Here is a 24,756-nt window from a genome sequence, read left to right on the forward strand (position 1 = left end):
GGATAATAAAACCAAAGTAAAATTAAACTAGAAAGTTATTAATGGCCATTAATATTCTTTGGTGGTCTGCACATTTACTGCAGGAGAAAGCAGCATGGCGGTTTGGTTATCTGATAGCAACCGAAATAGTTGCGACCTTTATATATTACAGTCTTGCTTTTGTTGGCCCATTTTCACCTATCTGGGTTATATTTAGTCTTGTAAGTTGTACTGGATTTAACACAACAAAAAGTAAAATGTATAACATGACGTTACTTTGTAGAAGAAAGAAGATATTTTGACAATCGATTAGTAAATCAAATAACCAACATTGGTGCCAGTAGGCTTTTTAACTTTTAAATACAATAACTATTAACTAGCTTATTAATTAAAACCTGGATTTTTGACAGCGATAACTTTATAATAGCTCGTTAAAAATATATTAACCAGGGTCCTAATCATATTTTTATGTAACGCTGTAAGAACAAGCTTAATCATACTGCAGATTATTAAGTCGCTGTTAAGCATTAGTGATCAGTGTATTAGCCCACAGTGATTAGTGTCCATGGGCGACGGTAGTTGCTTTCCATCAGGCGAACCGTTTGCTCGTTTGCCCCCTTATTTCATTAGTTATTAATACAGTGTTATGACTAACATAATCGGACTTACATTCATAACTCAATGCGTATTTTTTATGGGATTTTACATAAACTAGAGATCGCCCAATGGTCGAAATTCGACCTTAATTTCAACGGCATTAGGACTAATACCTATATTTTGTAAAAAAAATAATATTGACTTTATCATATATTTTTCAACTCTTGTCTCTGGGACTCGGCTGATCTCAGACTGGCTGTGAAAGCATTGTCTAATAGTATCTAAGATTCAATTAAAAAAAACTATAATCCATTTTCAATTTGTCACTTTGTTGTCAACATACTTCAACCATAAATAAAAGAGTATAATTCGTATGTATAGGCTTGTCACTCAAAAATCTGTCATTTTTCCTAGTGTGTGTACTGTAGTGTGTGTAATGTTTTATTTGTAAAAAAAATGTATGATAAAAGCATAATTTCAAAATAATATTAGCTCGATGCACTCCTTCACCATATAAACTATAACTGTGCAAAATTTCATTCACCTACGTTTCCCCATTTTTCGTCAAAAGGGATACAAAGTTTTTGGCTCACGTATTAATATATAGATGCTTAACAGCGTCCATTTGTCAATCGTTATTGAATTCGTTATCTTAATCTGTGTTCGTTATGTTCAGTGGTTCAACTGAACTCCAACCCGCTGACTTAACTTTAGTATTCCAAGTCTTAAGGTCTCAGACCCAGTCAGCAGTTCAGACGCTCTTGATCTGTCTGGTCAATACGTAGTTTAGGTTACTTTGTGGAGCTGGTAATGTTAATTACTTTAGCTTGTTTAGTAAATTAAAAAATATGTTATAAAGGATCTGTAAAATAACATTCATTATTTCTTTGTCAATTTTATTATTTTAAATTATTTACCTTACGTCCATACTCAATTATCATTATTTATTGAATGCATAACATTCAATAAATAATGATTCTGTAAAATATAAAGTACGTTGCAATTTATTAATTAATTAAATTGAGACATCAACAAACTCATTATTAGATACAATCATACTATTTAATTAAAAATTGCTAAACCTTAAACATTAAACAGGTAATCCGTTTGTATCTGTGTTGCAAGCCTACGACTAAAACCTCTAAACTCGTTTGAAACTCGCCTCAACCATAGAACCACAGTCCACAACCGCCTTTCTAGTTAAGACTAGCAAATTAGATAAACTGTTCTAAATGAACTAAATCTTCTCATTATAGGATTTAAATGTTTATTTTTCGATCTGTATGATGATCTATATGTAATTATGTATATAGGCTAGTAATTATAATGTAGATTAACTTAATCGATTTTTGTCTTTGTTTACTTTATTCTAAGGGACAGTGACAAACAAAAATGTGTTTCTATTAAGCTTTCGCGTTTAACGACGCGTTAACTTAAAGCTCTTTTTTACAGTCGAATCATAACTTGACTTTGGCCCCAAATATTTTATGTTTACTCCTTTAATTTTAATGATTGTTATTACGTTTCCTCAAATATTTCAATACATTTCTGATGGCTACGTTGACGGAAGTACGACTTGCTAGCAATCGGCTTATATAACAGAACGGTTAGCGGCCCGTTATTGGGAAGGGGGTCACACCGACTCTCGCCGTGTGTGCGATCGTGTCTATATTTTCTATTTTACGATTATTTAGCATTGATATAGTAATTATAGTCTTTTAGTGGGTCAAGATTTGTTAGGTTACCTATTTTAAATATAGTACATACGCAATTTCGTTCAGGCATTAGTTTATCGCGAGGTACGGCAACACATTTTTCTGCAACGACAACTATTCTAATATTAACTCTCAAAGAATCGCCATTTAAATCAATAAAATGGCTTTTAAGGCTGAAGAGGTAACAGAGAGACATATAGAGTACACAAACACATTGAGATTTTACATAGCTTCTTGAAAATACAAAATGCGACGTCAGAGCTTTTGAGTGCAATTAACAATAAAGACCGTTGACCATGATAAAAATACTATCACGTGGGTAGTTATAGTTATTAGAAAACATTATTTCACTGGTATGCTTATGAAAATTTTGCCACCAACTGTCACGGTCCTGTGGCGCAACGGATAACGCGTCTGACTACGGATCAGAAGATTCCAGGTTCGAATCCTGGCAGGATCGAGGCATTTTTTAGTTTGAAAAAAGTTAATTCTTATACTAAATAGCTAAAATACACCATATTTATGCAAGTAAACAATAATTTAAAATTTTATTAGGCCCTCTTCAAATCGAGAAAGGCTGAATCGTTTGGATAAGTTTAGTTATATTAGTGGAAGTCCAGGGAAGGTTTATATTAGAAGGGAAGTGGTACGAACTCCACCGGGTTATCTAGTACATATTAAAAACACAGTTTCTGTACAAATGATAGATGTTTTGGCTCAGAGTAGAGATATGAGCACCATTATGATAATCATACATGAAATAGCCATACCCGAGAACTTTCGAGAATCAATCATCTTGACGTTTATTCTGATAGAACACCTATATGAATGCTATCCGTACCCAAATGCAGTTTAGAATTCAGACTAAATCTTATCTTGATTTAAAGCGAAGTATTTTCACTAAGAAAAACTGAGTGTCCAGAATTCAAACTAAACTTAAACTGAGTTTTTCTCTGATTTAAAATGTAATCATGCTATACTGTTTTAAACATATTTTTTAAGCATATCTTTATGACCTTTTTCAGTGTTTAAAACCGAGATGTTACTGAGATACTATTCCAAAATTAGAAAATCTAAGACACAAAAATTTACACATACAAAAATCTAAGATACACACTTAACTTAAACTTAACAACTTAAATCAAAATCAAGTCGAACCTTCTATAGAACCGAACATCACTCAGGTTTTGTTACTAGCATTGTTGTAATCTATAGAGCTCCGTCTGCACTGGACTACCTATTATACGATCGTCCAATACTGAACCTACAAAGAGTACTAATGAATTCGATTATCCACAACGATCCTCCGGTTTCTGGTTTAGACGGTCTGACAACAGCATACGATTAAAACGCCGAGCCAATTGCGAGCTTGCTACACCGCGTTAGAGCACAATTTGGTTTGTTAACTAGCGTTGCATCATAGAAAATTCTCGGGTCGCCTGAGGCATTCAAACTATTTGGCACAAGAGTGAAGCACTCGTCAAGTTAATCTTAAATTTGTCTTCCCCTCACATGCCTTGAAATTATCGAGGCGTTTTGCTTTCGCTAACTCGATTTGCTAAGTTTAGTGTACAAAGTTTGCAAAGGCGAAGTTGATTCAAACACAAAATGCACGTAGGTGCAATGTTATGTTACAGCCTCTTTGTAACAACCTTCACTTTTTCGTATACGGCGTAATTACAAGAAAGGTCAAGGCAAAAATTAAGCGAAAAGTGAGAAAGTTACAAAAATTAACACGTTGCAAAGCAATAATTTCTGTTTACGCAAAACTTGAATCATCAGCTACCTACTAGTTTTGTTTGCGTATTCTGATCTGCTTTAATTAGTTCGACTATCTCTTCATTAATATTTAATCCCACGACCTCCTCACCCAAATTCTTCAATTCGCTTGCACGATGTTGGTAATATACGTATTTAGGCAAATCGTGGATTCTATAACGGTGTATCTACAAGATAAATTATATCTGCAGTATCTATGGAGACAATATATTAAACTTAGTTTCGCTTCTTTAAAAGTATGTTTGTAGCTTTGAGATCGTAATTCATGATTCCAAATGTATTTAAGTTTTCGAATTCTGGACGTGCTTATATTTTTTACTAGATAACCCGGTGAACTTCGTGTCACTTCCCACCAACTTCTCTGGCCTTCTACGCATATTTCAAGACTAAAAGTAGCAAAATCGGTTCAACTTTTCTCGAGTTTTAGTGAGACTAACAAAATTTAAAATTGATTTTTAATATTTATATAGAAGTACCGACTCATTATAATAATATAATATAATATGTGATAAATACATATTTTATAATATTTATTACTAGATAATATTAGTACAAACGTAACGTATAAATAATTTATGCGGCTTGATATTAAGATTAATGCGTAGGTATGGTATAGACTATAGACGTTCCAGTGAACAGCTCCAAGTGCTGTGATCACGTTTTTAGTTTCTATCTGGGTCAAATTATCGATTTATATAAATGTTACGTGAGAAATATGAATATTATGCTTTCCAACTAATATGATATTCACCTAACTTACCGGTAATACATTTAACTACTTTATGAAATGATGAAAAAATAAATGAACAACGAAGATAACTTTCTTTCTACTATTGACAGTCTGATGCATAAAGATAACAAGCTTATCCTAGATATTATTATTTTCCTTAAAGGCCTTTAATATTCAGACTACCAAAAACCAGACAAGTATTATGCATTAATATGTTCTAGAAAAACATCGGGCACGCGGCGATTCGATCAGAATTACCAAATTAGAATTTTAACATAAAATCGTCATCAAATTGCGTACGCACTACGCTTACGACCCGATTGAAACCCGTTTGACAAATATAGTGAAGGAAGTACTATACTAGATCACTTATGAATATTGTCTCCCTTCACCTGGCCTTGTCTCGAGCAAGGCTTGTCGCTCACCTTAATGGAATGTGACCAATAACGCTTTGTTGAGGGCTCGAACCTCGAACCTAGAAATCTAAGTAATGAAACAGGAACCTCGCCAGTTCCCGTACCTTTAGTTTGGAGTACTTACTAAGTTTTAGACCGTAACAAAATATTTGCTTGAAATACAGGTATTCCCCAAGACGTAAGGAATTTCTATAATTCTGAGCATCTGACTCATTTCTATATCGATGCTGGTGTCACAGGAGATAGTGGTGGAAATGTGTGGTGAGCCGTTTACAAAACTTTCTAATTTTCCAAAAATTTTACAAACTTACTGAATATTTAAATTATTTTTATCATGCTAGACGATTCCCGCAGCTCCGTTGTGCCAAAATTAATTTATCATGCGGGAACCGTACATTTTTCCGGGATAAAAGTATCCTATGTCCTTTTCCGAGGCCCAAAGTATCGCCATACCAAACAGCAAAATCGGTTCAGTGGCTTGGGCGTGAAAAGGTAACAAACTGACGGCATTTATAATATTAGTAGAATTTTGAAATAAAGCTTTTGTGCTTTTACAAGTAAAGATTCATCTGTAGGTCAAAACTCGTAAAGTGAAATTTCATTATTTATCTTGTGTTAAAAAGGCCACTTCGTCTGAATAGTATGATTCACAGCTATATATCCGGGTATGTGACAGTTTTGCATGTCTGATAGATCGTTCAACAGCGAAAAAACTGTCGTGTCTTCGCTTAGAATAATTAGATGCCCATAGTTCTTTAACCTCGCCCGCGCCGTGATAAAAACGGTTGTAACTTTTAGTAGCAAATATGACCTATTTTATTTAAATTATAACTGGTTTCGGAAATATTATAAACAGAACCGTATATACAACGCGCCAAAATTATAATTTCACATTTTGAAGGAACATATTTTGCATTTATTACAGGAGTAGGTCCATACCGAATTTCAACGAGTCGGTTTCGCAATTCAATCGTGGAAGTTAACTGATAGACGATACTGTAATTATTTATCACAATATTTTGTAAATATCTACATAAACGGAATTTACAAATTTTGGATTACAGGCTTTAAAACTTTAAGATTAGCTTTAAACCCTTAGATTATTTTTGTACCCTTCCCTTGAACCCAAAGAGTTTCCATCCTAAATCTTCTCTCCGTTATCTGTGCGAAACTTTTGGCCATAATTTAACGCCTTGTCTTACATTCCTAGAATTAATTTCTAATCATGTAGTCGACCTTCAGTAGGAATGTGCCTTCGCCCTGCCTTCTCGAGATTGACTGAGACCAAATCCTTTATTTAATATTCAGCTATTTGTGCTTTCAAAGGATATAAGTATCTATGGACATCTATGAACGCTTCACACCACGTCAGTCTGGCCCTGTGGTAAGTCCCTAAACGACTTGTGTTACAGGTACCAGACAACGGAAATATATTTAATACTTTTATACTATACATATATTTAAGATTTTTATTATATGATACACATATTTAATACACATCCATGACCCAGGAACTTTGAAAACTTTTTGTTCCGTCGGCGGGACTCGAACCCGCGACCCCCGGCTTGAGTTACCAACGCGCTCACCACTGAGCCACAGAGGTCGTCAATAAATTTTTGGATAAGTAATAACCTTATCATTTAAGTGATTTTTATTTATACTTATTTCCCCTTCCATGGTTCTGCATTTGAATTCTAGAATATTTTTGGATTTAGTAAACCTTGGTAAACCTTTTTATTCTCTGTTTACACCCATAAAAATACTTACATCCGTTGCAGGAAACCTGTTGCAAATAAACAAGATTATCTCATTCAAATAAAATAACAAAGAAATAGATTGTAATATCGTCCGCTTAGAAATAAAATAAACAATGTAAATGCATATGGTAAAGTAATGTAGTTTAAAATATGCCGATTTGGCAACAAGTACAATGCTCGAAGCCTACTCGTTTCCGAATAGTCCAATGACATAGTTTAGTCGCCTACTTGTAGTTATTGCATAAACACGCACCGCACACCACTCGTGAGTCGTGACTAGTAATTATAAACACATCTACTTTTTGCATGCATCTTTGGTTTTGCTAGATTTGTGAAACTTGTCTACTATATAGTCAATTGACTACCATGGTCAGACTCAAACAAATTTTGCTGTGTTTTCTAATAAGTATTACGATCCTGGAAGACGATTGACTTAAATTGAGATTAATTTATTTAATCATTGTAACGGAAAACCGATTCACTTATTTTGACTCGATAGTTATATTTTTCGAAGTTATGAATCTTTCTGGACTTTTTAACAAATATCTGTTACACTTATTGAATTACTATCATTAAATAACTACAATCACGCACTTTGTAAAATAATGGCTAAAGGAAATATGAGTATTGTATTTAATTTTTAAGTAATCATCAAAAATATTTTTGGTTTTACGACCTTTACTTTCGTGCTATAATGCGGGAACGTTGTTACGCGATATTGTTCACTATTAGCTGCAGCGCAAAGCACAATGCTCGGTGGCACGATTGGAGGATAGATGTATAGGCGGGGCTAGTGTGCTTTGATATTTCTGACAGCAGGCTCTTGAATGTCAAAATTTGTGTGTACCTTATTGGATAGTTTCTATAGTGATAAATTTTTCGCTAATTTGCATTTTTAACACCTGCTGCTGATCTCATTAAAATAATTATCGATTGGTATTTTTATTAAATCTTTCAATCATTCTAAAAATTCTAGAATAAATATATCATATCTAATGAGATGGCGGAAACGTGCTAAAAGTTCTGATCTCAATTTGATATGCATTCGAATTTGGACACGTACTTATCTAAGAAATGTTAGCTATTTAGATCAACAGTTATTTAAATAAAATTACGTGTCTTATTGTAATATTTACGCATAGCCGACTTCACGTTTAGGAAATAAAAAATGAGAACATGCCTGTTACTTTTGTACTGTTGACCACAATGGACTGTTTGACCACAGAACTTGAAATACAGTATTGTTTTTTTGTTATTGATCCTTGATATCTTAAAGCAATGTACGGCCATTCACAAGGACTTTTTGAGGAGCTGTTTTTACCTAGAGCCTTTGAATTAGATTTTGGAAGAAAATTGGTAGGAATCGATGTTGCTAATTTTGTGCAGAAATTCGAATCGGGTGACGAGCTGTGCACATCGCCGTGTAAAAACTATTGCGTGTCGTTTCTTGGGACTCCGATGTCTCCATATCAACATCTCGGCTTAGCGGCAAATGCTAACAGATGCTGAAATTAAATGGAATTGAATGGAACAAATAATAATATTTAATTACATTTTGTTAACAGGTACGACTACAGCTGTTTCACTCATTTATACTTCTATTCTAAATGGTGATTGCTGATGATACAAACGTAAGTTTTTTTATTATTTTTTGCAAAGTTTTGCATAAAATTACCCTCACATTAAAAAATATCCTATTAAATACAACAATATAAGCGGAAATAAACGCACAAAAGAAGTTATGTAATCAGCAATGCAGTCTCACACTTAGGTATATTAGTATTGTTCAAGACATAGACCGATAAATGTACAGACAGGCCTATTAGATATTTATAGATTCTAGTCTTAATATTTTCAAAATAATGGCACATTAAACACATTAAAATTTTATAGATTTTAAGATAAAATTGCTCTTGGAAATCTGTCGAACAGTGTTTTAGTCGGGCGCGGCCTCTAACATTAATTATCAATTTGAGTAAGTATAAGTAAAGTATTTGAGAATCTTTTGATATTATAAATATTTTGCCTACTTATGTGAAATCAATAATCATTGATTGAGTATGAGAAATATATTTTAACAGATTTAAAAGGGATAGTTGGATACATATTATAATTTATATATCCATTCAGCTACGTCTGTGTTTTTCAGCATTTTTGTGAAATGTTCCACATGGGAATCAGCAAATTAATTTTATTTAGAAAAAAACGTCTGAGACGCTTTGCCATATCCAAGTAATTAGTTCGTTCTGTGGCAACACCAAAACGACTTCCTATTAACAAATGCACGAAGAATTTTTATCTTTTTCGTTACATAAAATTTCGTTACACTACTTAATAAAATTCTTAATAACGTGATGTAATACTTAAAACAGATTATATAATGAAAAGGCATTCTATCATAAGGCACCAGTGATATATTAGCAACATTTAAAATAAAGAGACAGAATTAATTATTAGAGCGGAATTGAGACCACAATCTAGGTTTCAATATAAATTATTATAATTTACACGTTTAACCTATTACTAAAAAGATAAATATACCATGCTAATATTGAAAATGCGAAAGTGTGTTTGACTATCTGTTACCTCTTTACCGATTTTGCTGGCTATGGAGACACTTTGAGTTCCGGAAAAGGGCATAGTTAGTATACTTTAATTTATCCCTGAAAAATGTGCGGTTTCCGATAAAATAACATATTTTATGCAACGGAGATGCGCGTCATCTAGTACATAGTATGGTGGTAAAATATTTACACAGCGATAGTTATTCGCTGTGTTAATATTTTAATACCAACAGAGATGAAATTTAAACAGGAAATTCAAATAATATTTAGATTTCCCTAAATTCGAATAAAGTTCTTTCTTTCAAGTATATTCTCTACAAAATTAATGGTATTTTATAGTTTATAGATGAAATTTTATATAACATCCATAGATTACGTTTTCACTGGATGCCAGACGCCAGTTACAGCACTAAACTCTTCATGGAACGCCAATCACCATTTCATTAATCTTTTTAACTTTCCAGATGCAAATTAACCTAAGATGAATCAACACAAAATTCTGAACATTGTTACGTGGGAGAGTCATGCTTCGGCACGAATGGGCCGGCTCGACCGGATAAATACCACGTTCTCACAGAAAACCGGCGTGAAACAGCGCTTGCACTGTGTTTCGCCGAGTGAGTGAGCCGGAGGCCCAATCCCCTAACCCCTACCCTATTCCCTTCCCTACCCTCAACTATTCCCTTCCCTTCCCTTCCCTTCCCTACCCTCCCCTATTACCCTATTCCCTCTTAAAAGGCCGGCAACGCACTTGCAGCTCTTCTGATGCTGCGAGTGTCCATGGGCGACGGAAGTTGCTTTCCATCAGGTGACCCGTTAGCTCGTTTGCTCCCTTATTTCATAAAGAAAAATTTATGTTACCAATTCAAAAATCATATTTTATCCAAGTAATTAAGAAATAGATAAATGACACAAGATTTTATTGTAAAACTAGAATATAGCGCCGGCAACTCCGTTGCGCTAAAAGTTGTCTATCGTACGGGAACCGTACATATTATTTTCGGGATAAAAGTATCCTATGTCCTTTCTCAAGACTCAAATCTTCATACCCAGCAAAATCGGTTCAGTGGTTTCGTCGTGAACAGGTCACAGACAGACAGACACTTTCCTATATAATTATAATACCAGTATTTATTTTAGTTTTATTTAGATTAAATTGGATGTAATACCTATACATCAAATACTACTATTAATAATAAATAGCTCCCACACTGGTTTCGGTGACGGTGGCCGGTTTCATTGAAACCAGGCCAGCTACGCAGGAGTAATTTTATAGTGCCCAAGTGTGTGCGCAGTACACAAGAACACTCTCTATTCCTTTACTCTCATAACCCAGTGGGACGGCAGACCGACACGACCGGCGAGAGATCAGGCGCAGGACCGACTTTTTACATGCCCATCCGACGCATGGATCATCTTACTTGTCAGACAATCAGGTGATCAGCCTGCATTATCTTAACCAAACTTGGAAATAACGTCATGTTTCCAACATGGGAATCGAACCCACGACCTCGAGTCAAGAGCCGCGCTCTGTACCACTAGACCACGGAGGCGTTATTTATGGCGTATATATTTTATTATTTCAGTTTTAATTTAGATTAAATTGGATGTAATACCTAGACTTCAAATACTACTATAGATACCTCAAAGTTCAAACGTAACTCTAGTTTTTTATGCTGCTCCACTATTCCTCTGCATTGTCACCGTAACTCCAAAGTTCATAAGATATTCAACGTTAAAAGGTGTTTAAGCATAGCCTCACGTATGACTACGTGATGTTTGCTCCTACGTGTTTAAACTATCTTCTAAATAATATAGGATTTTCATTATTCTGCATCCAATCTTGCCTTTTTTTATGAAATAAGGGGGCAAACGAGCAAACGGGTCACCTGATGGAAAGCAACATCCGTCGCCCATGGACACTCGCAGCATCAGAAGAGCTGCAAGTGCGTTGCCGGCCTTTTAAGAGGGAATAGGGTAATAGGAGAGGGAAGGGAAGGGAATAGGGGAGGACAGGGAAGGGAATAGGGTAGGGGATTGGGCCTCCGGTAAACTCACTCACTCGGCGAAACTTAGCGCAAGCGCTGTTTCACGCCGGCTTTCTGTGAGAACGTGGTATTTCTCCGGTCGAGCCGGCCCATTCAGTGCCGAAGCATGGCTCTCCCACGTATAAACTCCTCCTTCGGAGTAAACTAATAAAATTGGAAGAAAATAGACTCTCAATTGAATTGCGTCTAGAAGCTTTACTTACGAATACTAACCTGCTTTACATAAGTGGAAACTCATTTCATAAAGTTCACTTGTTTATTGGCGAGTTTGAAAATGCTTTTAAACTTTGGGATTTTTATTCGAAATTCTTGTTAAAATAAAGCAAAATTATTGTGTTTTGGTGAGAATTGAGATAAATGAAATTAAATTCGTTCACAGATAATAAGAGTTGTAAGACGACGGGATACGTGAAAATAAAATCTATAACAGATATTAACAGAATTTGGCTAAAACATCATTTATAAGTCCTAAAACAATATTTTTGGTATCGCAAAATTAGGTTAAAAGTAAGTATCCAAATATTTATAAAGTACTTAAGTGTACATGTAAAGTATTAGGATGTTTATAAAAGAGATAACGGTATGAAATTCTTAAGCATGTTCCAATAAGCATGAGGTTTGACACACACCGCGCGGAACGCGTCGCGTGACTCTCATTAGGGGATTCCTCTAACGTGGCGATATTGGTACAATTACTTTAATTGTTAAGTTCGCACTGATAAACGTAATTAATAATTACTAGTTTTTGTTTTCATTTGTCGATAGCTAGTTTATAACATACTAGATGACGCCCGCAACTCCGTTGCGCCAAAACTCGTTTATCGCGTGGGAACCGTGCATTTTTCTAGGACAAAAAGTATCCTATGTCCTTTCCCGGGACTCAAAGTATCTCCATACAAAATTTCAGCCAAATCGGTGCAGCGGCTTGGGCGTAAAGAGGTAACAGACAGACAGACAGACAGACAGACAGACAGACACACTTTCACATTTATAATATTAGTATGGAAGTATGGCTGAATTTTTGACGTCGAAAAAAATGTTCAGTGTCAACAATTTTAATCGAAATATTGTCTTATATTAAAATAAGCTGATTAGAGAGGAATAAGAAGTTATTACACACAATAATATTATTATGTATTTCAATTTATTGTAAAAAATATTAAAATATCGCTTATTTGCTTTGGATAAGAAACTTCCCCAGTAAGTAATTTCATTGGTCAGAAGCGATCTCACAGTCGCATCTTGAGTAACTTCCAACAGACGAGTGAATAATTTAACAAAATTTAATAATGTAGCTCGGTCGCTCCGAAGCTATATTACTAAAGTATTGCGTAATCGCAGCTCGCAAATTGCAACCAGCTTAATTCACTTCGGAGAATCTGAGAAACGATGATTTGAATAACTTAAACCTTGTTCAATATGAAATGTTACGACACAGGAAATAAATTATGATTGAATATACGTAGATTAAGATAGAACTTATTAGTTTCTTGTTATATAAGTTCTCAAGAATTAAAAGTATATTAAGAACTTGTCAAATTATAAAACAGAACATAAAGAATGCCTAGAAAGCTAACACAGTTAAAAAACTTTTTTAAGAGGATACCACAGCGGCTAGAGAAATGAAAAAAAAGTACGTGTAAAATCTATAGCTGTCTCCCTTACCTCAAGCCTATACCGCAGAACGCGATAGAGACAACTGCAGAAAATCCAGAAAATCAACGATTCGTTGTCCCCTGATTCCTTCTCCAAAACTTAACCGATTTAAGTACTTTTTTCATTAAAGATTAAAAAAAGGCTTGAGCTGTGTTCCTATGTTTTGCTTTTTTTGTATAATCTATCCAAATCTGTTTTCTGGACGTTTGAACACAGTGGAAAATCTGGCCATTTTTTTGGGTTTTTGAACGTTCATATCTTATTTAATAATTAAATTATGAAAAAAAGGAAAACATAGGGACATTGTATTAGTGGCCGTAGATATTCAGGAAAAAAATTATAACTCTACTAGCATTATCCAGGGAGGAAACAGGGGACAACGTTTGTATGGAAAAAATGGCGGTGTGGAATCCTCTTAATATAACAAAACATTCAAAATATTGTATACATCACCAGCTGAATTGTCAAAAAGGATACCAAAACGTTGTGCAGAAATTTAGCAAGTTCCATTAAGCATAATATTCCGATTATGAAAAATATCTGTATACCACCAGCCTAATTGTCGAAAAGTATCCCGTACACGTTAGTACCGGAGTTTCGCTAAGCCCATTCAAATCTGGTGCCGACTTAGTATTCCGCTAACGCCGTATGGCCACCGGAGGAATAATAAATGGCAGTGGTGTCATTTATAAAAGAAACTGACAATATGAAAGCCCCCGTCGAGTACAAAGTCAAGTCCCCTGACGGAGTTCGGTCTTATTGAAACCCGTGAGCCATTTGCTTCTTGGATTTCGTTAAATATGTTTGACAAAAATTCAAATACTTTACCTGAGTACGTTAAAGCCAAAACGAAGTATGTTAAATAACAGTTTGTTCCACTCTACTATCCCAATTTCATTTTTTTGGGCAAACTTATACAAATAATAACAATCCGGGTAAGATAAGCATAATCGGAGCTTATTCGGCTTATGTTTAGTATTTTAACACATACAACTTTTTTTAAGAAAAAAATCTTGAAGCAGATAAAAAAGGTTTCTCTCCTAAGTTACTTTTAAAAAGCCGTCTTCCCTTCTCGTGCTAGGGACATATCTCTAACAATCGTCATTTAAAATTCTACAAAACCGTCTCCATGCCTAACAAGACACTTTTCTCGCATCCGAGAATCCTGGAGAGCACTTTGCTTAAAACTTAAATTATTTGAGGTCCTCGAGGAATTTTAATAGTTGAGGAGCACTTAGAAACTTTTGTGAAATACGGCGTTTCTATGCCGGAGTATTATCAATTTTTACTCTTCTAAATCTTGGTTTTTTGTCTTATGTAAACGTTTTTATTACGATAAGATATACATTTTATAGTATTTCTATGTAATGTCCCTCATTTATAGAAAGGTTTATTAACTTAAGGTTGACTGCTAAATTATTATGACGAAACAGTTATTTTGCGGTGCTGCATATTATAATACGATGCTCCACGTTCCATGTGGATAATTGCTCCACCTCCAAGCAAACTAAGTCATAATTCCTCTACACTGTTAGAGTATTCTGAAATAAGATATTAGTTTATTTTAGGATAATATATAATATATGAGTAGTGAGCACCCCTTACTAACTTACGAGATTAAGGGCATATCAACACCAAGAAGGTGCGTTTTTTTTTAAATCCCTATTTATATGAAGGGATTTTATACAAAAATGTCGATGTCAATCCTCAAAGGCCAACAACGCACTTGCAATGCACGATGCATTGCAAGTGCGTTGTTGGCCTTTGAGGGATAAAGCTCCCTTCATAAAATTTTTGTTAATTACAATCATAATTAGAATCAAAGTAAAAATAACAATATTTGATAATGATGATTTGATAACTTCATATTATTGTGATAATGAAGTAGATGATAATCACTTCCTAGTAGCACGAAATCCGAATAATTCACAGTATCCATACGTGAGAAAGTTTGAACAATAACGCTGATGTTAACACCAGGAAAACTCAAGGTCAGTTATTTGTAAACAATTTTATTCTGCATATTATTATAAATTATTAATTAGCGTTAGTCCACACCGAGACGAGACGCGATGCGGCACAGTCCAGGATTAACTTTGCAAATTTGAGTTTTATTTTCGACATAAGAAGATACACTTTTCATTGCAAGACTTTGATTTTTTATCTGCATTTGCAATCGGGTTACGTAACATAGTGCCACTGCTATTTGCCACTGTTGCTTCTTGCGTAGTGAATCGCTGCATAGCGACTCAGTGTGAGCTGACCTTTGCAAAGATTACGTTATCTAGTCAGGTAATAGATGACCGAAATGATTCGTCATCATATTGTTCAGCTATTAATTATTAATGATATCATTGTTTAGAACTTACATTTAGAATGTCGTACAAAATTGAATTAAAAACAGCTGTTTATTCAAAATATTGACTTCGTTGCACCGTCTATTTTTATTTTAGACGAGGTTTATTCTTAGTCGTAGCTTTCCAAAATATAATATATAAAACAAACCAAAAACTCAAACCATGTCAGTCACCTTTGAGTTTTATATATATCTCGTTACGTGTGCACCTGACAAACGCTGATAGTGTACTGACTTAAGCCCCGCCCATAATGATGACGTCAGGACCTAGTTGAAAATCACAGTGCACAGTTGCTTAGGCCAGCTCCTCTTTGTATGAGCTCCGTGGTAATAACTAACCATCCAGGTAATTTAATCCAAAACTAGAATTATTCTTATGCCCGGTTTCTGAGGTATTTCGACTGAAGTTTATCAATTCACTACCGCTTTTGATTGGCTAAGGCTGAGATAAAAAAAAATTGACCAATCTACGCTGATGAAAAGATAAACTCCAGTCAAGAAACTTAGCTACTGGACATTTATTTGGTTTCCTGATATTTTATACGTACGGTTATAACTTATAACAAATAATATTTAATTACTTACTAAGATTTTAGATGAGGTAATGTTTTTTTTACAATATTTATAATGATGAGTCATTCTGTGCAGTATCATTTCAAACATCCTTGACTGTTTGTGGTTAAATTATTATTTTGTTCACGCTCTCTAGTTTCTTACCAGAAGAATTATTCTTAGGTTCAAAAACAACTATAATTTACTTAAATCATAGTACCACAATACTGATGAAAAGTAAAAATAATCGGTCAAGTGCGAGTCGGACTCGCACACGAAGGGTTCCTTACCGTTATAGAGCAAAAATAGGGCAAAAATGGTGGTTTTTGTATGAGAGCCCCCCTTAAATTTTTATTTTGTTAAAATATTATTATGAATTATTAAAGTAAACATATATTTAAGGCCTTTGTGATAATTTCAAGAGCCTACCTGTTGCCATTATTGATATCGAGCACAAAAAGCCAAGAAAAACGCGTTTGTTGTATGGGAGGGCTCCCATACAACAAACGTGTTTTTATCCCCTAAATATTAATATTATTATTTTGTTTTTAGTATTTGCACAGAATATATATTAGTAGTACGGTACCAAGTATTTGTTGTTATAGTGGCAACAGATATCTATGAAAATTTCAGGAGTCTATATAGCGGTTCTTGAGATACAACCTGGCGACACACAGACAGACAGATGGACAGACAACGAAGTCTTAGTAATAGGGTCCCATTTTTACCCCTTGGGTACAGAACCCTAAAAACTAACTGCAGCTGTAGTAGCAGAATCTTTTAAAATATAATAAACCAAAATATCTTTAAAAATACATATATAATTACTCGTATGTATTAAAAAGATTATTTTTCTTCATCATGAAGGTTTTTGCTACTAAGACTTGATTTTGATATAGTTAAACCTAGAGATAGCTGAGTTTTGGTATGTTTTACTCATCAAACTTAAATCCTATGTAACTATCTTTTAACTTTATCATTATAATATCTACTTATTTAATTATTATTGTAAGCGACAATGATTATCGTAGACTTGAAGGTCCATAATGTAAAATTCCATATTTGCCGTGTGAACACCGCTATATACGAGGTCATCACCCTCTTACACAATATAGGACTCTAACACAATGGACCAAGTATCAAATTGCAATACCTACGTTTAACCTTTGGCATTAAAGCACCGTGGCATTTAAATTGTGTAGAAAAATAAAGCTCGTCTCGATAGTTTCTCAATAGTGATTTTGTTTGATCAAGCAGCGTATCTTGATGCTGAATAAACTCCTTGCACGAGAATATGAATGGAGAATTTGAAATAAGCTAGGTATAAGTTTGCTAAAATACGGGCGTTCTGGGAAAATAATTTATAAGTGACGTGATTTCTGTTGGGTGTAGTAGCCTATGGTAGTAGCTATAGTTAATACTGTCAAAATTATTGAATCAAAATGATATTTGGCAGTATATTTTTATCCATGACTTTATTTGTATGCAGAGTAGAAACTAGTTTATCGATATCGAAAATGCTTTATTATTACTAGGCCAAAAATGGCGTATAATATAGAGTAGATAACGGATATGAACTTACTTTTCGGGCCCAAAATGTATGGTTCCTTTCTAGCTCCGAAACGAAAATAAAAGCGTTTATAAATGTAGAAGTTTTATACGTGGGAGAGCCATGCTTCGGCACGAATGGGCCGGCTCGACTGGAGAAATACCACGTTCCCACAGAAAACCGGCATGAAACAGCGCTTGCGCTGTGTTTCGACGTGTGAGTGAGTCTACCGGAGGCCCAATTCCCTTCCCTATCCTCTCCTTTTCTCTTTCCTTCCCGTCCCTACCCTCCCCTATTACCCTACCCCCTCTTAAAAGGCCGGCAACGCACCTGCAGCTCTTCTGATGCTGCGAGTGCGAGTCCATGGGCGACGGAAGTTGCTTTCCATCAGGTGACCCATTTACTCGTTTGCCCCCTTATTTCATAAAAAAAAGTAGATCACGCGGGAACGAAGTTACTTTTCCTAAAGCAAGTGTACAGTTCCTTCGTTCCTTTTGAGCGCTTCTTTTGAGCCTTTCATTATCGAGGGTGTATGCGTCAGAGCCTAAAGCCAGGTAGTAGGTACAGTTTGCGGAATTTGACCTTTACAATGTCGGTGACGATCTCTGTGCTAAAGACCTACAAAACCTGATCGAGGAAAAATAAACCTTAAACGTACACTCACGAGAACTACTGACGATAGTTTTCTGTTGAGTTTCTAGTATCGAGAATCTAGTAGTGTTTTTAGTCTTAGATTTACTATAGTACCCTTGTTTGTTAAACATAATCTTGGATACTTGTGTCTCTATCGTTCTTCGTGTTGATGAAAGAGACGGCAAGATTTTTTGACACGAGAACTACTAGCGATAGTTTTCTGTTGAGTCTCAACAGTCAACTCTCAAGTGAATAAACCAGTATCTTAGGCCTAATGGGCCAGGTCTGGGTTAAAGACAATTTTTGATTATTATGTCGAGTTTTGACTTATGACTCTATCATTATATTTTGTATTTATGGAGAAGGCAAAATTTTATGAAAAACGACCATTCATAAACCCAAATTTTATTCTTGCAGATTTCATACCTTTTGAATACCAAGTGTGGCCATAGAAAATGAAAATAATTTCTATGGCCACACTTTTGACGGAATCGGATAGTATAATTATTTTATTTGGCAATCGAAAACTTAAAAAGGAAGCCATGTTGAAACGTCAAAACCGAAGCCGGTTTGTCCGTTGATATCCTTGAACTTTCCGACAGGGGAGGACTTGTAGATTTGCTGTTATCAACCTTACTACTAAGATAATAAGGCACAAAAGTAGTTGTATTTACCATCCTACCTGCGGTAACCGCAACATGCTATATTACCCGGGCTTAATCCCGGAAATTTTCCATACAATATAGGCATTAAATATGAAATGAGCATGCAAAACTTTTCTCCGTTATTTTAATCAGTTACTATATAGTTATGCTATTAGTTAGTTATCTAACAACTAACAAGATATCGCACAAACATCGAAAAATAATACTAAGGAAATGTATTTCTCCTAGTACTCCTACATCTTTATTGATATAGGTTCCTTATAGACACAAAAATACAGTGTGTTTGTGTAAACGCCGTTATCCTTGAAACCATCAGTCTTCATACCCATACGGCTTTATGGGTATGAAAAAATGCCGTCTTCATACTCATACGGATGCCCGGCTGGGCATCCGTATGAGTATGAAGACGGCATTTTTTTTTGAGTTCCCAGCATTGTTCTCATAGAAAAAGTTGTTCATTTTGACGGTCTCATTTGATGGTTTCAAGGATAACGGTGTGTACACAAACACACTGTATGATAAAGACAACGAAACAATAACATGTTTCCTTGCGATTGGTATGGACCAAGGTCGTTTTCTTTTTAAAATTATGAACTAAAGCCGATGACAACACTTTCCACACATGCATTATATATAGCTATAGGAAAAGCTGCAGGCTGCACCTGCAACTTTTTCACGTTTTTTGACACAGTTCCGTGTCTTTAGTATTGTATGTATTTCGATGCGCACATCAAAATCGCCAGGCTATCATCACTTTCTTGGATTTATGCTAAATATACCAAATAAGTTTAATGAAGCAAAAGTTTATTCCGAAGTAAAAGTTAATTGGCCCGAAATCCAACAACACGCCCATTAACATGATAATCCCGATTTCAAGTTTGAAATTCGCTAACTTTGGTGGACCTTGAGAGTTTTTTTTTGCTTTTGACATGTTTTAATTAACAACAAAAAGTCAAGAAACAATAATTGTATAAGGATTAGCTATTTTGGAATTAATATTATCAAAATGGAGTTGTAAAAGATTTAGGTATTACAGTTTGTGACGGGAACAAGATGTATGTTTAGTAAAACAAGAGCCTAAGCTACTTTAATTCCCTTTGCCAAATTCGTTGAGTGGTGAATAAAATAATATTATCATAACATATTCACCATAATTTTATAATATTAATCCCTCGTGGATTCGTGGAAATCTATTGGCATCGCGGTCAAATGTGACCGCTTGGGAGTTGAAGCATCAGTGTTAGTGTCTAAAAATTATTATAAATATGCGTAATTTACGCCGCGTAACTTCGACCTAGTGTGTTTAAACACTTAAGAGGATACCGCAGCGGCTAGAGAAATGAAAAAAAAGTACGTGTAATATAGCTGAAGAGAGAAGCAGAAATGAAAAAAAAGTACGTGTAATATAGCTGTCTCCCTTACCTCAAGCCTATACCGCAGAACGCGATAGAGACAACTTCAGAAAATCCAGAAAATCAACGATTCGTTGTCCCCTGATTCCTTCTCCAAAACTTAACCGATTTAAGTACTTTTTTCATTAAAGATTAAAAAAAGGCTTGAGCTGTGTTCCTATGTTTTGCTTTTTTTGTATAATCTATCCAAATCTGTTTTCTGGACGTTTGAACACAGTGGAAAATCTGGCCATTTTTTTGGGTTTTTGAACGTTCATATCTTATTTAATAATTAAATTATGAAAAAAAAGAAAACATAGGGACATTGTATTAGTAGCCTTAGATATTCAGGAAAAAAATTATAACTCTACTAGCATTATCCAGGGAGGAAACAGGGGACAGCGTTTGTATGGAAAAAATGGCGGTGTGGAATCCTCTTAAGATAGAAAATTTAATATCAAAGATTAGTCACGCTCGAATTTTAACTTGAATAACTGACAATATCGCCTGAAAATACATTGGAAAATCCGGTTGTCGCGTTATGTGCTTTTTTCATTACACAATCACCAGCAGAAAACCAATCAAAGGCAAAGGCAAATTCACAAAAAGAACACCAAAACGGGCGGGCAAAACAGTGTTGTTATCTTAGGAGTTTTGCCCATTTTGGGAGAAAATTAAGTGGGATGGAAGATTTTGTTTTAGGGTGTCTTAGCACAGTTTTTGATTGATATAAAAACATGAGTAGGCAAAACTTCTTACTGTACAGTAAAAAGTAACTGCCCTAAAATGTTATGTAGTTGTTAAAACTACCTAAACACAGGTGAAATTGTTTTAAAAATATATGTAGGTACAAAAGTTTATGTTAAACTATATTTTTTTTACTATTTGGTGCAATTTTTTTGTACAAATATCAAAGGATACATTAATTACATCATCATTATAATTATCATCTATTATATAACACTTTTAGATTCCACTTGGATTTAGGGGGTAAATATTTTTGCAAATTGGCAACACTGGTTCAAAATTAAGCAAAACTAAACGCAAAAGATCTTTTACAGTCGCCCTCGTTAGCTCCATTCAGCTGGATTTTAGAAAGCCTTTTGTTGTTTAATTAACGAGTATTTTAAATACTACAAGTCGTACGTGGTTTAATGAATGCAATTTTTTGTTTCGAGATTCCAAATGATTCTGAAACTAAGATTAAATTTGTTTTGTATTTTCATTTTCAACGACGCTTTGAGAATTTCAGGGGCTAGACTTGAAACTTTAATATCCAAAATTGTGTTGTCTTTCTGTCCGTCTTGTTATCTTTGTCTACTAATATAGTAGCTCAGCTTTTTTAAGCATGAATAGGCTTTTCACCCTAAAGTAACTGATCCGATTTAGATTAAGTTTGGTTTTATTGGTCCCAATGTACGGTTCTGACATGTTAAACAAATTGCTGGCCCACAAAGTTTTTGGCAACTTGAATTAGTATTCCTTTGAAACTTACTATGTATTATTGTATTAAGTAATTTAAATTGCACTCTTACTTAATTCATCATGAGCAGATTTGTTTACTGGTCTTAAAATTAAAATGATTAGTTAAATTAAATTCCTCTGTAGGCTCTCGATCACTTTTAATTGACTTTAGTAATTATTGCTTAAAATCAATGATTACCAAATAGGATAATTATAAAAATAATTAGGTATAATATTGCAATATGTTTCATAAACATTTCGTATGCGTATTCTTGCACTATTTACATTTTTTCATTGTATGCTAATAACCGCTATAGTTATAATACACAATTAAAATGGTACTAGCTCACTTTTCACAACCTGTTTAAGTCACTTTCTTCGACATACAAAAAATATAATTATAATTTACCGTATATAATATACAGTTATCTTAGAGGCTAGTTATCTTTAAGTGTATCAGAGTGACGATAAAGCCGTAACGCTGTAGGTAACAACGACGACATTTGCTGCTCTGTAAATTTTGCTTACTCTTTGGAATATTTCCATGAACAAAATTGAATGAGGCTAGAATGAGCCTATTTAGTTAAAAATGTAGGCTGCATAAAAAAGAGTAGAGAAACATTTAACTATGTGATCAATTTTTCTGGGATGGGTATAAAATATGATACGCTTGCATCAGGACGCGCCTGATCGAAAATTCGAAAGATGGATGAGAGTAGACTGCTGGCGTAGATGAGAAGAGAAAGCTTTTTTCTTTTTACCACGTTTACCACGTTTTTACCACGTTTTTCCATCATGTTATCTAACATTAACGTACTTTAAAATGTTTCTAAGGAAATATTAAAACTTTTCATAATATTTTTGACCTGACTTTTTTCATAATATATTCAATTTGTCTTTTGCATTGGCGTTTTGTGGCCTCAAGTGTTACTTTAGCATACATAGCAATAAAATCTTTTCGCTAAATATCGAAAACCTGTTTTACATGACATATAACTTTGCATATTATAACGTTCCTATTGAATACCAAGACCATGACTAAATAATGAGTCATATATTTATTCATATGTCATATAAATATTCATTGAATACAAATTGTAGTAAAGGTACCAAATCAACTAACAAATTATTGGTACCAGTTAAACTGTGTGAAAACTTTTACTTTTTATTGATGTTAAGTAGATATCTTTTATAGCTATAATAAAAATTACTACTATTCACCAATGAATGTATGAATGAATTATTCTGACCAATTACATTTTGAGAAAGTCCCACTGCTTAATAAATAATTTCCGTAATTTTATTTTATTTCTTGTCGGACTATTGCATACTTAGAATTAACAGTATTTCCAGACCAATACGACTTAGTAAACCTAGAAGAAGAAAGCATGTTCCCTCTTAAAAGGCCGGCAATGCACCTGCAACTCTTCTGATGTTGCGACCGTGCATGGGCGACGGTAGTTGCTTTCCATTAGATGACCTGTTTGCTCGTTTGGCCTCTTATTTTATATATAATAATGGGAATTTCAATGCATAAATTGATGATGATGATGATGAAGCTTAGAGAGTGTTGAATATGTGATGCGATTTCGAACACGCTGTTATCTATGTGTGCGATCGTTCATACATTTGTGCCTACATCTAGTGAATGTAATGGACCTACATTGCCTATGTATAAGTTTTCTCCAAATTATTCCTAGTATCGCTGAATATTTCATAAACCATAAAAGGACATAAATCATACAGCATACTCGTAAGTTCGGTTAAGTATTCTTAAAACATCCAAGTCAACAACAGACTTATCTGCCTTATTACGGCCGTTCCCAATATTTGATCTATCTCTGGTTTTGCCCTACTAGAGATAGGAGTAGCTCTCAATTGACATAAAATATATGTCTCTAATGTCTAATGTGAGCTATTCCTATCTCTAGTAGGGCAAAACCAGAGATAGATCAAATATTGGGAACGGCCGTTAGACAAGTGGCAAGCGATTAGCGTAAACGCATCACAATTGGTTGACTTGGTGACAAAAGAGTTCATTGGGAACATACATCATGACACTGGATTTTTATATATTAACATGGCGTCGTTATAGGCCTACCAGAATCTGATGGCAAATTTTGATGGCAGATTTTCAAAAAATATCATTTATCTTTGGATATTTTTTTATATTTGCATGTTTCACACACAGAATAAGCCGCTAAAGGAAAAAATTGATCAAAATGTTTTATTCCAATTACCCCGGTATCGCTAGAGTCAATTTCTTTTCTCACTTTTTGCCATCAGATTCTAGTAGACCTATACCTACTAATGATTTTGGCAAAAGAAACCTTGTAGAGTTGTTACAAACAAGATGATTGAAGAGAAATGAACGATATTTAATAGTTTTGTATTAATAAAAGCCTCTGAATTCAATGTATCATATTAAGTTTTGAAATATTGATGAACATTAAGTCTTCTCTGAATTCAAAGCAACATATTATAACCTACATAAAGTCTTCGCGAATTTCAAATCCCTGGGAAGTTCATGTCACCGTGTGATGAATGATAGATATTAAGTTTAAAATAACCCTTTGAGCTCTAAGACCCGGTGATCGATCTTATCGATGATCATATTTCCGTGAATTCGATAAAAATTCCATAAATTCAATTTAAAGTTTGCGGAATTCGGTACATCAATCTGTGTCGCAGTTAAACTTGTAAATCGGTTGCCAGGTGCCACATAACATCCATCATTTTAACCGCAACATATATTGCGTGTCCATAAAATTTCAAGTTTTGGATTGCTGTATGGAAACTATTTGTATTGTATCTGGAAGCAATAAAATTTGGGTGAAATCGTTAAAAACATATTTTTGTGTATGATCTTCTGCAAACGTGATTGCAGTTAAAGTGTTAAGCGAAA

The 24,756-nt window shown here is 34.4% G+C and overlaps 1 protein-coding gene and 1 non-coding gene across 3 annotated transcripts in view; both read left to right on the forward strand.

Moving 5' to 3' along the window:
- The window catches only part of LOC121727460 (sushi, von Willebrand factor type A, EGF and pentraxin domain-containing protein 1), a 107,463-nt gene that overhangs the window by 2,548 nt on the left and 80,159 nt on the right, over positions 1-24,756 (forward strand). The window lies entirely within an intron of this gene.
- Positions 2,679-2,751, forward strand: Trnar-acg. Its single transcript has one exon. It is a non-coding gene; the product is annotated as a tRNA-Arg (tRNA).

The sequence above is a fragment of the Aricia agestis genome, chromosome 5, assembly GCF_905147365.1.
Source record: "Aricia agestis chromosome 5, ilAriAges1.1, whole genome shotgun sequence".
Classification (NCBI taxonomy): Eukaryota; Metazoa; Arthropoda; class Insecta; order Lepidoptera; family Lycaenidae; genus Aricia; species Aricia agestis.